This window comes from Clupea harengus, chromosome 8, assembly GCF_900700415.2.
Source record: "Clupea harengus chromosome 8, Ch_v2.0.2, whole genome shotgun sequence".
NCBI lineage: Eukaryota > Metazoa > Chordata > Actinopteri > Clupeiformes > Clupeidae > Clupea > Clupea harengus.
Genome location: NC_045159.1, coordinates 1,934,201 through 1,949,670, shown reverse-complemented (window position 1 = coordinate 1,949,670; position 15,470 = coordinate 1,934,201).

The following is a 15,470-nucleotide window of genomic DNA, read 5'->3' as shown; positions in this document are numbered from 1 at the left end:
GAAATATATTAATGTGGAGGCGATCTAATGCTTTTGCAATTATAATGTTGACATGATTGTGAAACATTCAGTGTGGTCGCAAAGACATTTGAATAGTGTATGTTTTTAAAATAGTTGATATTTTGAGTTTTGATAGATGCATTCAGTGTGGGATGTCACCGATGCACAGCCTCTCTTCTGCTGTCAACACTTGCAGAAGAATGAATGCACGTTCTACACTAGAACTCACTTTCAAGATATGTTGACAGTACATTAGACTGAGATACAATAAGAAACTTTAACACCTTCCAAGCTGAGGAATAAAACTCACACTCGGAAGATAAACAGCAAAAAAACATTTAAAGTAAATCAGCTGGCATTCCACCGCAGGGGTTGTACATATGGTGTTTAATTAAAAATACAACTTCTAAGCGTGTCTGGCTTTATTGTTATGATTCCTGGGTGGGAAGCTCAGTTGTCTAGGAGATGAAAAACAGAGCCTTCAGTTTGTTTCCATAGCTGCACTTTAACACAGGCCCACTCTTCCACTATCATGTACAGTTTATTTTCTCTCAACAGTGTCTTTCATATCACTCAGAAGCAGCCATTATCAAGGAGTAGCTACAAAATAGCCTAGCCTACTTGTCTCCTGTCCCTCCAGTTCTCATTCTCATTATATACTTTTTACATGCAGTTCTGCTTTTGTGACACTCTTTGTGTCTCTCAGAACATCTCTCTGCAGAACCTACACCTTACCACTACTCTCTCTCTCACTCTCTCTCTTTCTCTCTCTCTCTCTCTCTCTCTCTCTTTCTCTCTCTCTCTCTCTCTCGCGCTCTCTGCCTCTCTCTATAAAGGGCCCTTCAGTGCTGTCAACAGAGTGGATCTGTGCCATTGCTGGTATCACTTTATTTGCTTTGTCACAAAAGCAAATTCTTGAAAATTGACACTTGCTGTAACAAGCATCTGTTTCCACCATCTGCAGGCTATATGCAAATGCCAACGATGAATATTCAGCCCAATCCTGGGCAGGGGATCTCCTCCTGTGGCTTGTGATCGTGCTTTACTGAGACAGCGAAGGTAGGCCATGTGGATCTGCATGCCATTGTTTGCCCCCCTCCTGTTCGAGCAGACATATGTTAAATAAATGCTCAACTAATTTGGAACAGTTGATTAGCTTCCTGTTGTGGGACTCCATTCACATGTGGGTTGGCATGTTTTGGTTACATCACTGTCTTCTCTGGGGGGGGGTGGAGACACACCATGCCTCGCCGTGGTTTACGAGTCCCGAACAAGATGGTCACATGAGGATCATTTTCTTCAGTAAAATATGACTGTGCCAGTGAAAAAAAATAAAATTACAGAAGGGGAAGAGGGCCACCTTAAACCTGCATAGATGTATCTTGTCATCTTGCTCTAAACACGGGACTGACTTGATCCTATTCACAGCCAGTATGAAAACAAATCAAACATTATGCCAAAGCTCAGTTTGTGATTGGCTGGTATGTATCCTGTGCACTACCTCTCCATTACTGCATGGCCATGAAATAGTCTTCCGTCTGTGTAGCGAAGGGAGACTTGATCCTGGGTCTACAGGGTGCCAAACACGCACTCTGACCGCAACGCCAAAGAGCCAGGATCGATGGTATGGCAGTCAGAGCACATACTCATGTGTAGTGACGGCACATTGTCACAGTCAATTCACCGCCCATTAGCTGTGATTCTATAGAGAAAATTGTGATGTAATGGCACAACTGAAGAGTCAACATACAAACAACTTTGGCTTTCACTGAATTAGTAGTGTGCTACAGATCAGTAGTAACAGAGTAACGACCTGGCTAGAACATTCAGACAAGTTGTTCTTATCTTTGGATGTATTGGTTAGTAAGTTGATAAAAAGCTTTATGATAGCTTGATGATATTCTATGACGACATGCTTTAAAAGCTGTTACATTTGCTCAGAGTTTCACACACTGACTATAAATGTAGATAGTGAATAGCTAGAGTTCATTTTCCCTTCACATGACAGTATATAATCAAAATGATTGTGAAAGAAACTTGCTACCTACAAAAACCTACCTTAAACCATGAGAAGCCATGTAACAGGCTATTTGTGCTATGTGGTACTTTGGGTGGTGACCTTCCTCAGTCATTTGTTTTTTTTATACATTCCTTTATGTGTCTTTTTGCGGCTATTCCAACAAAGTTTAGACTTTTCCTTCCCATATTTAATACGGAACCTTTGGTATGATCTTTTGGTGACACAATCATCACAGAGCCATTTATCCTTGCCGGAGACCCCATAAAAGTGTGATTGGTTTGCAAACGGACAAAAAGGAACAATGGCATGATGAAAGCGTTAGTTTGTCAGCAGGTTCTGTATTTTTAGCCCTATTGCACACTCGTCTCCAGCGCTAACGCCTTTCATCACTTCCTTCTTTGATAGAAAGTCAGCATGAAAGAAGTACAGTATCTCTCAGAGATGGCACTTAGCTCACCTACACATAAACTTTGCACAGACAATGGAGCACACCAAGCGCTTTGATGTATGGAGAGGGGGGGGGGGGCTCTGAAACCAATGAATAGCAAAAGAAGCTTTTGGGATCAGTACTTTCACCTCTATTATAGGAACGATGGCGTAGTGCCTCGCCTTCCCAGCACATGTGGAAACATGTTCCTAAATAAATGGAATTAACCAGTGTAATGTTGCAGGGAAGCATCCAATCCTTGTGCAAGACAGTGCATGTATTGAGGCACTCTACCCAATTTGTAGAAATTGCCATGATGTGCTATGTAGGGAGTAATGGGTGACATGGTGGAATCCATCTTGCTAGTATAAGATAATGCACACAGAGGTGGTAATATGACCATGACATGAAGTTGTATTACGATTATGCTTGTCTGGCTGGCTTCGAATTGTGGCTATATTACTAGCTCGCTATGCATTATTTTAGAATGGTCAAATGGTGTTGTTCCTTACTTAATGCGAGCAGTGTTATTGTTTTGAGAACTCAAACAAAACAAACCAGATGTCCCCGTCTATAAACCGAGCAAGGTGTATGTGCTGCAAACAGCTAGTCCTTCAGGACTTCATTTAGCAAGCCTGTGATCTAAGCTGTGCAAACCTTTCCTGGAGGACGGGAGAGGGAACACGAGCATCTGTCAAGGAAGCCAAGTCATGCCGCATCCCAGCACAACTGTGGAGCTGTTTCCCCCTCATGATTGGTGGCCAAACATCAGCCGGCTGCCTGCTCAGGCACCCTGGGAGAGTCACTGTGCAACATCACAGTAAACAGGGGCAGAATTTTAGGGCTGGCATCGGCAGATACATAAAAACGATGTAGCCTGCTCTCAATCACGTCATAACAAAGTTACAACATAACAGCATTGTAACGTAATTATGTTACACGCATCAATGTGCAAATTGGTATATACACCACACTGAAATAATACTTGTCTGAGATTGCACAGGTCAGCTTTAAGTCAATGGATGTGAAGCCAGGGGAAGTGACTGTTAAAGATACAGCCACTGCAGAGGTCTGGCTGTGACAGTCAGCATTAACTAGGACCTCTCCCTGTCACTGAGGGCCACGCGTTTGGGCAGGATCAGCAAACCCACGGCAGGAAACAGCTGAGGAGGAGCCCGGCCAGCGCCTGTGAGCCACAGTGAATACCAATCGTCCAGCCCAAAACACAGGAGACTGTGACTCCCCCTGCCCTCCATAAGGGCTATTATACAGTGGGGAAAATAAGTATTGGAACCCCTGCCGATTTCGCAAGTTTGACCACTTGCAAAGAAATGTGTGATCTATAATTGTAATAGTAGGTGTATTTTAACAGTGAGAAACAGAATATCAACAAAAAAATACAGAAAACTGCATTTTATAACATTTATGACTTAATTTGCATTTGATGCAGAAAATAAGTATTTGAACCCCTAGCAAAACATGACTTAGTACTTGGTGGAATAACCCTTGTTGGCAAGCACAGACGTCAGACTTTTCTTGTAGTTGGTCACCAGGTTTACACACATCTCAGGAGGGATTCAGCATTCTTCCCCCTCCAAACGCGGCAAGTCGAGTTGATGCCAAAGAGCTTGATTTTGGTCTCATCTGACCACATCCTGTCTCCCAATCCTCCTTAGAATCATTCAAGTGTTCATTGGCAAACTTCAGACTGCCCTGTACATGTGCTTCCTTGAGCAGGGGGACCTTGCGAGTGCTGCAGTACTTCAAACCATTACGGCGTAGTGTGTTGCCAATGGTTTTCTTGGTGACTGTGGTCCCAGCTGCCTTGAGATAATTCACAAGCTCCCCCTGTGTAGTTCTGGGGTTATTCTGCACCTTTCGGATGATCACCGATACCGCATGAGAGGATATCTTGCATGGAGCCCCAGACCTAGAGCGATTGACAGTTGTTTGGTGTTGCTTCCATTAACGAATAATCGCATCAATAGTTGTCTGCTTCTCACCAAGCTGCTTGCCGATGGTTTTGTAACCCATTCCAGCCTTGTGCAGGTCTACAATCTTATCTCTGACGTCCTTGGTCAACTCTTTGGTCTTGCCCATGGTGGTGAGGTTGAAGGTGTGAAGTATGATTCTTTGGACAGGTTTCTTTTATACACGTCACCAGTTGAGATCAGGTGTACCCTGTTAGGCCTAATGAGGACTAATCTGTGTGCTTCGTGTGCTCATTGGGAGCCAGAATTCTTGCTGTTTGCTTGGGGGTTCAAATACTTATTTTCTGCATCAAATACAAATAAAGTAAAATGCAGTTTTCTGGATTTGTTTGTTGATATTCTATTTCTCACTGTTAAAATACACCTACCATTACAATTATAGATCACACATTTCTTTGCAAGTGGCCAAACTTGCGAAATCGGCAGGGGTTCAAATACTTATTTTCCCCACTGTACAAGATGCCATCGCCTTCGAGTAAGATGTGATCTTGCCATTCACACAGGCAGAGTCTTTCCCCTTCTTTTACACTGAGTATACATGGGTACTTTTATTTTTGGTGTTGCTGTTTTAAACGTGCTGTCTGAGCAGAAATGACGCAAATTATCTCACTCTAAAAACAACTGGGGCTTGCAGTGGAGGTTTGCCCAGATGAACTGACTGAATATTCATTGTTTATCTGTTGATCCGTGTCCATCCTGGAGGAGGGATGATTCATTTAATCAGTTAGAGCATGTTCCCCTCAGTGGTACGGTCAGCAGCGCAGAGTCGCTTCTAGTAAAAAGTATGAAAAGAGGGTTCTCATTATAATTCACTGACTTATTATGCATAGCCTTAAATCTTTAAAGCTTTTTTTATGAATATAGATGTGTTTGTTAAACTTCAGTCTCATGCCCCCCCCTCTAAGAGCGGAATGCAAGCTGTTCCTTTATCTCTCATTTTCACCCCACATTTGGGTTAAATCTTCAATTGGTCTCAATTAAAGTTTTTAATAATTTGCCATCATTTTTACTTAGCAGCGTTTAGACACATATGGCATAGGCTCAGGCTCAGGCTCAGGCTCGGGTGGAGATGATATAAACTATCCGCAGATATATCTGACAGAAAATACTCCCCTTATCCTCTCTTTTCCTAATCTGGCAGAAATCCCCCCCGCCCCCCCGCCCCTCCGACCTCTGTCCCCAGTCTCCGCACTTAAGAGCTGGTCAGATTGAAGTCACTTGAGAGGTCACATAGAAAGGAGAGATTAATTATCAGCAATTAAAAGGAAGGGAAAATCTCCCCTTCTGTCTTGTTTTCAGGGGTCTGGTGAAATATGCATGTATATTCAATATTTCATACATGCGAACATCAAGGATCACACAAGAACCAGTGTTGCGGAGGCAGGGGAGAGGAGGGGGGGAAAAAGAACGCTGAAGTGCTGAGACCCAATATTTCCTGTCTGCTATCAAAGTGCTGTAATTTCCTCCAGCCTCCCATTTCCTTTTCATGTAGCAGGCCCTGTCAAGTCTCCTCAGAAGGAGAGGGAATACCCATGGTTCACTCGCATTCCGTCTGACTTGACACCAATTGCCGCCTGAATGAGATGGTTGAATGTACCTGCTTCATCTGAGAGCCCATCAGTGTGTGTTTCAGTGTGTGTGTGTGTATGGGTCTGGGCATGTGTATGTCTACTGACCTCCACTTTTTGTCAAGCATTAGGTTGCTTCATAATTTAAGGACATTTGGGCATTCACAGAACACTTAGCAGTGAGAGTCCCTGACTTTGAGAGAGAGAAATAAATAAGGAGCCATCTGAAATGCAGGTTGAGCCCGGAACAGGTGTGCCATTGAACTGCCGTGGAGAAAAAGGACTCAGAGTTTCCACGGCTACGGGGAACAAACAGATGGACATGGCCAGAACCCCCTTATCCCACAGGAACACCAGAGCTGCTCGGCTCAAGGTTTCGTGCAAGTTTGTGGTCAAAGACATTTCATCAAGGCTAAATGAGAAGGTTAACTTGTGCAAAGACTTTTGATTGAACGTGGTTTCTGACACTATTATAATGCTTTGTGTACACTGTCACAGCCCTTTTAGAAAAGACAAAAAAACAGCCCTCTTCCAGACTTGTGCTTTAGTTTGGATAAGTCCTTGATTAAATCAGTTAGGTGTCCTTGGAAAGGCATTTGGTAATCATTTACATTTTCATTGGGCTGCATTGGACACGGGCTAACATCAGGGGTTATAATTACCCACTAAACACCAAGGCCCAAGCAGAAAAGCTATATTTTTTTAATGCTATTTATACTGAAACCATACTGGGGTCTCACCGCGTTAAAGATTAATTTAATCTCATGTCAGATTCCCAGCCGAATGTCTTCTCCAAAAGTTTGTTCAAGCTAAGGATTTAAATTTTCACTTTATCTGAATCCCACTGACTCACGGGGAACAACTGGAGGGAAGGTTGGAAATGGTTCCAACTATGTGTGAATGTGTGTGTATTATATGTGGATATATATGTGTGTGTGCGTGTGTGTGTGTGTGTGAGCTTGGTGTTGATTATACTTTGTTTAACACAAACAGCACAGTTTCTTAATTTGCATTTAGATTCATATATGCCAGTGGGCCAAACCGGCGATCAGAGGCAGCTGCTGCAGTAAAAATCACCTGTTCATAAATATCAGTGAGGGGTAGGGTAAAAACACGGCTCCGCTGTCTCCATGGAGATTAATGGGTAAATGCAACTCAGCAGCATGGAGAAATCATTCCTGTGGACCTCCTACCCCCTCAGCCAGACCCCCCCCACCCCCCCCCCCCCCCCCCGATGAGTGAAGAATCCGAGCACAAAGACAACAAATATTCTCTGGCCTCACTTTCCCCCACGGCTGCCAGGCAGGGGCCGCTCTGTGTGAAAGTCATATTTACAAAAGACATGGTCACAGGGTGAGCCGTCTGAAAACAGCCCAATCTCACAAAATACGACAGGAAATCTATATAAGTCTGAACATTGAGAAATATTTGTTCATTCTTGCATAAAAAAAAACGTGTGCTACCAATATAGGAGAAACTATTTGCTGTGAGACAAGAAAACAGAAAATTGGTGGTCAGTGACTAATATAGTGTCTTCATATAGTATGTGTGTCATGGAGGGATGGCTGTGAGCATACTCACAGCTGAAGTTTAAAGGTAGTGTCCGTTATTCTGGCAAAAGGTTGTTGATATTTGAGTTCAATAGCCAATCAAATTACACCCCTGCCCTCCATGAAGCAACGTGTTGATTGGCTGGATTGTTTATGGCTCGGTCTAAGCCACTATGTTTGTTTCCCATTTACAAAGCTAGGACTGTGTACAAACACCAGAGCTTTTATGAGCGCATAAACTGAACAGACAGCTAGAGAACCGTCAGCAGCAATTCGCTGAATTTTAAAAAAGTGTATTGGATTAGAATCACAGACTGCACCTTTAAGTATGCATACAGGCTACCCTGCATCCAGTGAAGTCTTTGCCTGGTCTCTTCCGTTTCCCTGGGATACAAGGTATGCACAAAGCACGAAAAACACTAAAATGACTGAATGAGTGCGTGCTTAAAGGATGTGACACTGAATCGCCATCTGAAAACGGCCATCCGCTGAGCCACCGCTTTCAGTCACGGTGCTGCAGATGAGAACTCTAGTTCACATGAAAGAAAACCGCAGACGCACAGCTGTCAGAAATCAGTAGTTATGATTTAATCAGTCGGATCTCACCTCACTTAGGAGACAACAGGAGTAAGGAGAGTCGAGGCAGCGCCGGGGAAGGAAGGAAGGAAGGGATGAGAGGATGATGGCAAACATCAGCTCTTATCTTGGTGTCAGCATCTGACGCTTAGCAGCTGTTCGTGAACAACAAGGTTTCTCTGCTGTCTCGTTAGAGCTGCATCATCACACACACTCACAGGCACACACCGTACGCACACACACACACACGTGCTAATACACACTCACTCATGGAGGACCATCACTCCTGTTATACAGTCTGTACATGTGTCAGGAAAATTCTGCAAGAAACACAATGTTCTCTCTCAGATACCTTCATAAACATTCTTTTGTTTCTGATATGTGTTGCGCACGCATGTTTCGTAATGGATTGAAAAACCATCCTGATCATGACACACTCTCATAGTCTCTCCCCCCCCCATCACTCTGTCTCTCAGTCTCTCTTTTATCCTCATATTTCCTCTTCTTCGCTCTCTCTCTCTCTCTCTCTCTCACTCTCTGTAGGCAAAATACTGGCAGATTGGGGTGCCAAGGTGCTTTTCTGTTGTCACCATGGCATTCTCATTTTCCTATCATTTACACATCAGCGGGATCTGTCACCCTGCTGTCTGCTCCTCCTGCACGGGTCTGCGTGGAACACTGCCTCAGTCCCCTCAGCAGATGGGCTCCAACCATGACAACACCTGTAGTGAGCCCATGCTTCTGCTGCAACCTACTTTCACAGGACAAGTGGTGAATGGAGAAATAAAAGCACTCGAATGGCCATAAAGGACAGCTTGTGCCTTCTGTGCTGTTTGTCGGCCCTGTGGGGGGAAAAACTGCTTTAGCTTTGTTATGCTTTTTTTTTCATTCTCATCTGCTTAGAGGCTAATTTTCTTACCTGTGGGTCGCAGTGAAGCTTAGCGACAGCTGTTGTGCAGGGGGCTCAATCTAGGTATCTCATGTCTCGTGCCGTCTCCTGTTTCTCCTCCACGAATGCAGAACACATTTGATGAGTATTTGGCCTGTGCCAAGGGCTTTCTGGGGGGGAAAGGGGGGGGGGGGGGGGAGTGCTAAGATGATAGGCATCCATTTTCAGCCAAACATCTCGCTTCGCTATACCAGTTGAATACGTTCCCTTTGGGTGGTTGCTTATTTATACTCCAATTAGCAAGAGTCAAGGCCCTGGTGTGCTGCTCTCACTCAGCTGCAGAAAAGGTATGAAAGAGAATAGGGAAGAAGAGAGTGTTTCTCTCCCATACCAACCCCATTCACACTTCTATTAATAACATGTTTTACTGGCATCATTTTAAGTGTCGCTGTTGCTTCTGGTAGACTCAGAGAGCCTGCTATGTGTGTATATTACCACGGCAGCGAGGTAAAGGTGAGGTAAACAGTGACAAGCCATAAAGAACTATCTAGAGTCTCCTCCTGTTATTAGGAGCTGAAAGGTTCTTCATTTGTTAAAAAAACGAATTGTGAAATGTTATCCAATTACTTTAACAGCCATTTAAACTCATAAACAGAGAGAGGGTCATTGTACTGATTGTGGTCATTTTTAATGGCTATCGCTTTTCCAATAACTACAGACACACGATTCCCCTTGGTTCTTTAAGTGCAACAATCAGCCTATTGCAACAGGATTTCTCTTTGGGTTGCAAACTGAAAATTGATCTTGTGCACTCAACACGTTTTTAGATAGTAGTTTATTCAGTCACTCGTGCTCTCTCAAAACAACTGAATTGCAAAACTATTTCACAAATTGTGAATTGTGTCTTAGCACTTCATTTGTGGATACTACAAGAGCCGCTTGCATTATTCATTGTATTATAAGAGAAACTGATAGCGGTCCTGAAAGAGAACTTATATCAAATTAAATAAACGGACAATTCAACAGTGGGAAAACAGCTGAAGCATTTCCATCAAAACTGAAAACTATAAGAGTGGACAACATGTATATTGATACATTTCTGCAACATACGTATAAAGCAGAGACTGACTATACAACTGTGCAATATTTGATCCTATCATATTTGGCAGACTTGCAGTGCCAGGTGGTTGCAACCTGTTGCTCATTTATGCAGCCTGTCCGTGCACTCTGTTTTTGTGTAACTTGTTTAGTGAGCATCAAAACATGTACCAGCTATTGTTGTCATTTTGGTATTGGTGCAATCAATAAACTGTGGCACCAAAAAAACATGATAGAGAAGCTGGGTGAGACTAATTTTATTTCTCCTCAAAAGGGAAACAGCAACAGCAACAGCAACAAAGCAACAGAGGGAGCAGACATCAACTTCTGGACTTGAAGAAGGGATGCCTTTGTATCACAACACTGGATGTTCTTTTCTTTATCAAAATTGGTTCTGACTCGACGTGTGATGTTTGAAAATCCTTTTTGCCCCCCCCCCACAGACATAGTCTTTTGACAATCAACACATTTGTCACCCACCCAACCCCGCACCCCCCTGCTCCTTCCCTCTGCACCTCCTCTCCCAGCCCAAAGCTATTTCCTCCATCCCTGTGGTTCTATTGTGGAGCCTGAATGAAATAATTTTTTAAAGATGCCAAAAAAAAGGGGTCCGTCACCCTCTCTTAGACAAAACGCTGCCCCCTGGTGCTCTTCCTCCTGATGACTGTGCAGCGCCTGCATGCCATCAAATCTTTAGGTTACTCGTGTAACCCCAGTTCTCCGATTGCATGGGACACGGCCCCTTGCGGGTTCCCCAGAAGCCATATTCCAGCCCTTTTCCTTTGTTACAAGATGACGCAATCTCGTAACACAATCCTTTTGTCCGCCTAGCTGAACAATCAGAGGACGTCGGGCTCATAGGGAGGGGGGCTTAAAGACACAGCGTTTCAGACAGAGGGTGGATAGAGACGTACAGTATGACAAAAATAATGTGTTTGTGGAACATTGAACCATGTACATCTATTCTAGTAGACCCCCAAAATACAATTATGAACACCAAAATTGAGCATGATAGGTGATCTTTAAGGGCTCTCCCATAGGAGACGTATGCCTGGCAGCTTATTAGGCTAACTCAACTACCTTTGCTAGGTTTTATAAAGTTGATGTCACTATGCCGCCGCTGGCACATGCAGTGTTACATGTGGGTGTGGCGAAGGGCATGACTGATTGACTGGGTCGGTTTGGTCTATGAAATAAGCTTGCCTGGCAATCCTCATAGTGAGATACTGAATCAAATGCTTGAAAGAGAACTTTACATTACTCACATAACCCCGGTTCTCTGATAGAGTGAGTGAGATGTCGCACCATACCACCCCTCCCCTAAACTGATTTGATGACGTCACTTTGTGGGTATATAAGGGAGGAGGAGGTACATCCTCGGCGACAGCCAGCCAATGAACCCCCAAGGGAGCGTGTCCCACAATGAGGTGAGATACCGAAACAAAAGTTTGAAAGAGAACAGCCCACTCCTACCGGATGGGGAATTGCCAAGGAGACATAGCTGACTACTCATCAGTCCCCACATCTCTAGCAGGTCCTCCAGTTTACGCACCTCATTTACAAAAACATTAGTGGAACAGGAGGGCTGAGATTACAGTGTTGTCCCCTGATGTAGTCTCTGCCCCAAAAGTCCTGCAGGACTTTGCAAGGTCAAATCCCCACAAATATGTTCCTGTTTTTTGGAGGAAGGTCATAAAGGAGCTTCAGCAATGAATGTATTTCCATTAAGGAGGGTGTTTCTACCTTGTGTAGAGCCAGAGGCTGCAAGGATTATTTATATATTTGGCCACACAAGTATATTATTGAGTACAATATAAGTGTGTATAAAATGATAGTGTTTCAGAAAGGAAACACTTTCAGAAACAGAATAGAGTTGGAGTTCATTCTGACTGCAAGTTCTGTTACATACTGATAATGAATGTATTACATTGTTGTTGTCACACTTGTTGTTATAGTTACATTATAACATGGGCTATGTAATGACAAGTTTCTCAAGATATTGTCTTACCCCAAGACCAAAGATTTTCATGCAGAATGTCAGTGTAAGAAAATGTTAAGATGACAAGCCAGAAAACAAGGTAGCTCGATAGGAATTCAGACACAACCAATGGCAGACATAAAACACATACCAGGAAGCAAAAAGGAAGGACAAAATATGAATAGTGTTCACTACTTACAGATTAATTTTATAATAACTCTACAATTAATAAGGCACTGACCAACAACCTACTGAAGTTGTAAATTCATATTAAACTCAATTTAACTCCTTACCTCAGGGTACCACCAGCTGTGGGATTTCACTTCAAAAGAACCAATTCAATGGAATGGACAATTAGTTAATGAATGTAATACATTTAGGGGAGTCGCAGAGAGGGGTCTTCAAGTGGAACACACAGGAGGAGATAATGGAAACGCATGTTGTTCCAGTGGGCTTAGGCTCCAGAACATTCAGCTGGTGCAGAGAATAGAGGATCTTGCTTGAAAAAATATGTTTATCTTCCTCCCAAAAGAGGAATGGTTGCATTGACAGCTGTATCCACTGGGCTATGTTGTTTGCCCTCGTTCCCTCACACAAAACTCAAAAAGGGAGTAAAATCAGAACTATAATGGGCTTAAGGATTTGCTAGAGTATTGTAAAGCTTCCCTGCCTCTTTCAGCATAACCCTGGATTTGTTCCAAGAACAGAAAGAATAAACACAACAGCAGAGGAGCAGATGAGGACTTGTGCCTGTAGTCAGTTACTGTAGTCTATAGTATATTTACTACTATGGTTCAAATGTGGGCATACATTTGAAGATAGTGGTACATTGGTACATTTGCACGGCCAATAACTGCTTGTGTGACTGAATTATAAGGATTTGCAACAGATCTGTCCACTCCTCTTAAGTAGAAGACTTGTCTTTGCTGTGCATGGACATGTGTCGCTGAGGTGGAACCTTTCAATGCTGAAACAGGAAATTGATTGGTCATTCACAAAAGCCTTTCCCTCATACCTGAGATCTCGATGATGAGCTTGGAGAGTTGGGACAATGGATTAGTGGTCAGGTAACGGAGGTCCTGGAAGCCTGCCTCAATTGTGGTCACTAAAACCTACATGGAAATACATGTGGGGGCATCTATTTTCCAAAAACTGCATCTGTGATTGTACACTGCGTGAGATATTCTCTGAACCAGATGTAATGTCACACCAAACATGCGTTATGTATTTCTGCATTATTCAAAGAACATGGTTTACTACTTTAGTGATGTAAATACACAAGTTCAAGGGTGACAGTGAATTAAATGACTTACACGGAGGCAGAAGGAGGAATGTCGCCAAATCGCTAGAGTGTACTTAGTGCACACCAAGGTGATTTTACCCTTTAAAAACTGTTCTGTCCCAGAGCACACTACTTTGAAATACATTTAGAAAATCCCTGCGAATCAGCCTACTCCTATATATCAGAGCTGTCACATGCCGTACATCATATTAATAGGGGTAATAATTTGTGACCATTGTGTTTGACCTGACATGAGCAAATTTTTTGCTTACTCAGGCGATGGTATTCGTTGTCACATTGGATGCAGATAGAAAGGTCACCATGTGACAGTCTGCCATAGAAATACTGTTTTAGAACTCCAGGCGGTGCGGTTAGGCGGTGGGCCTTCTCCAGCTGAATATGCACATCAGTTTGGCACCAGTGACACATCACAGGCGCTCCTCACACAGAATTTTATTACCATTTTTTCCCTCTCCCGGACTCCGCACGTTACCTCTGACCCCCCCACACACCCCCTCCCCTTCTACATTGTTCTTCATTTTACGCACGCCGTGCCCTCGCACTCCATCCCAAATGCCGAGCAGAGATTCTTTAAAGAGCTCCATTAGCCAAGCTGCACCAGTGTGAGGAGGTGCGGTGAATCCTAATTTGGTTCTTATCTTCGTAGCCAGCAGAGATGGCTCAGTGTTTTATTCCCTCGCCGGTCAAGCCTCACGTCCGTAATCTAATATTCTATTAGCTTCTGTGATTCATGGCGGCGTGTGCTCATGATGGGAGGGAGCCACAGGGTGTGGCTGAAAACAGCAATGGGAATACGCCAACACGGTCGCCACGGTGATCTGTCATTAAGCACTGAGAGATGTGATGAGAAGCAGGGCCTTTACGGAGGTTTTGTAAAGCCTTTCAAAACATAAAGCAGAAAACCATGCAAGGGTCAACAACAATCGGTAAATGAAAGCTGTTTCCCTGTGACAAGTGAACAACTAGAGCTATGTGTGTGGGTGTGTGAGCAAGAGGGGGAGAGAGGAAGAGGAATGGATAGAAACATATAATACAAGCTAACTCTGTGAGGAGGACACTGGTTGAGTTTATCAAAGGATTCTGGCAAGAACAAGCCACTACAAAAACAAACATCAGTCCTGTACAAACTACTCGGAGAATAAGGCTGGCAACAGATTCCAAATAAGGCTAGGAAGTTAGAAACCAAAGTCCGTTTTAGTCCCCTAAAATCAGCATAATGTGTTTGACTGTGACTTCTTACATTCTCTTATATCTCTCCTACTCACCCTCCCCTCTCTTGGCAAAGTGCTTTTTATAATGGTTGTCATTACAGGAGTGCATATATACTGCATACATACTGGCTTCATATCCAGTTAAGACTTCCGTTTTCTTAGTTCATACAGATTTGGACTTAAACCATTATACGTGGATACATTGGAGAAGTGTTGTGTAAGGTAGAATCTGTGGAAGCAGGCTAGACATTGGCATAGTAAGGCTGTTAACACCAAAGGAGTACTGGCATAGTAACTGGGCTCAGGCTGTTAACACACTCTCCACCAAAGGAGTACAATTATTCTAACTCTTGAAAAGAGTAATTATCACTCCTTAGCCGAAAGTAGCAGCGGATAATGCTGCTCTTGTTCCTCTGCAGGTAAGGACAAATGACTGTGTAAATGATTTTGTTTTATCTGGCATGGTTTGATGGTATAGGTGGTGGCACTTGTGGAACCATTCATTTATATCACTCGGAAACAAAACTACACAGGGTGCTAGCTGTTCAGACACATTATTTCCATAGTGCAGTGGTCTCTGGGTGGTATCATCTGTTGTGTATGACTCCACTGCCATCCAGTGGCCATATGATGCAAATGCATTTTCCAACGTGTCAGAGCTTCTTTTACAGTTCTGAAAATTAACATTAAAGGTATCCAGTTTTAGTGTGATGTAAAGAAACAAAACGGTTATGTACCATGAAAAATGTGTCCATGAAATCTGTTAAAAATAACATCAAATACCTCCTCTAAAAACATATAAGTAATGTAACGGAGTATTTTGAAAGCTATGATTTACATCCAGATAGCAGGGAATAGA